The 1,731-nt window shown below is 42.4% G+C and overlaps 1 pseudogene; it reads right to left on the bottom strand.

Annotated features, from left to right (window-relative positions):
• Window positions 1-508: 508 nt before the first annotated feature.
• Window positions 509-1,223, bottom strand: LOC149134671 (uncharacterized; annotated as a pseudogene).
• Window positions 1,224-1,731: the final 508 nt, after the last annotated feature.

Raw genomic sequence — 1,731 nt, 5'->3', positions numbered from 1 at the left:
GCTCTGGGAAAGGAGCCAAAAGGGAGTGGAACTGGTCACCAGCAGTGGTGACAAAAAATGACGGGCTGAAAACAGCGTTAGTAGTAACCCGAGCAGGCGTAAACGAAGATGTAGAATCGTCCACGAGTCTGTCGCCTGACATCTACTAACAAGTGACGGTGGTTTAAGAAGCCCACCCCCAAAATGGGGTATGGTAGATCTGCTATAACAAAAACCCACCTAAAATCCCTTCAAAGGTTGAGATCTAGGTTTAATGAGACCTGACTGTAAGTTTTTATCGGGGTTAGATTCATGTGCAGGTTAATGGCAGATTGCTTCGGCCTGTCCGAAGTAAGACAAAAAGGCCAAATAGAACAGCTGGATCCAGTGTCAACCATGAACGATTCATTAGACACACAATCCTTAACAAAAAATGCATGATGAGATGAAAAATTGCGGGAAGAATTTGACATGCCCAAATCTTCCACAACTAGTTTCCTGATAGCTTGAAGGAACAGGGCTGGATGCATTAATGGGCTTTGTCCTTAAATGTGGCAAGGTACCAGCAGAGATTGGAAACCATTGGAGTAGAACTAGATGACTGTGACTTAGAACGGCTTCTGCTGCGAGGACAATGACAGCTGGCATGTTCTTGACACAGTGTGTCCATGCGATGTGTTAATGCATTGACTTTACAAAATGTCATCATGTGATAAGGTAGGAGACTTTGAGGTAGTACAGAAAGCTACTATGGGGTCCGAAGAGGTATGGTGAGCTGTAGGCTGCACAGTGAATTCTATGATGTTGTCCTCCTGATCAAGCGAATTGGAATCAGCCGTTGTGGCCAGCATCGATTGGACATTCGGCGGTAGATGAGAGAAAAACAATTTCCTAAGCAGAGGATTGTCCTCAAGTGGAGTGTTGCTGAGTTCTCACAAACGATGAAGTAACTCAGATGGTGTCCTATCTCCCAGGTGTTCATCCGGCAACAGTGTCTGGAATTTACTCTCCATGGATTGTGTGTTCCGATGGAGGACCTCGGATTTGGCGGATGCATAAGTTGTGTCTGGATGTGAGTCAGTGATGAGATCTTTCACTGAGTGTGCAAGAAGGGAAGGCATCCCACAGTACAAAAGGTTTAGCTGCTGTTGGTGAGGCACAGCATAGGCAGAAAAATATGCATCCAATTGAGCAAACTAAAGTGTGATGTCACCAGGGTACGCGAGTAAGCTGGGAAAACTCATTTTATACAGAAGAAAAAAAAGAAAAGGATCAAAGAACTGACAAAAGTAGTGTTGGAATAGTAATGTGTATGCAAAATGAAAATTACTTAACAAAATTTTTGATTTTATTTTTTTTGTGTACTGTGAGCAGCAATGAAAAAAATTTTTTTTCTGTTTAGTCGCCAAACCTGTGTTGGAGTCAGCTGAAAAAAAATTTGTTTTTGTTTTTTGTTTAGGAAGGCGTCAGAAAGTGGCAGGCAAACTGGTAATTTTCTGTCTCAACACATGAGGCATCTGAACATGGCAGTAGATGGGAACAATGGCTGGAAGTTGATGGCCAGCTTGCTTGAAGTGTCCTCCTGTTGCTGCATTTGGTGTATTTACTGGTATGAAACATTGACCGTCGACATTGCAGGAGAAATTACTTCAAAAGGAGATTATTTGAAAGAATACCATGTATTTCCTTGTAAGAAGAATGCATACAAGTTTGAGGCAAAGAACATGAATTCTAAAGGTTCACTTGAACGAG

This window comes from Octopus bimaculoides, chromosome 7, assembly GCF_046866305.1.
Source record: "Octopus bimaculoides isolate indiv1 chromosome 7, ASM4686630v1, whole genome shotgun sequence".
NCBI classification, from domain to species: Eukaryota; Metazoa; Mollusca; class Cephalopoda; order Octopoda; family Octopodidae; genus Octopus; species Octopus bimaculoides.
This window is presented reverse-complemented; position numbering and strand designations above follow the sequence as displayed.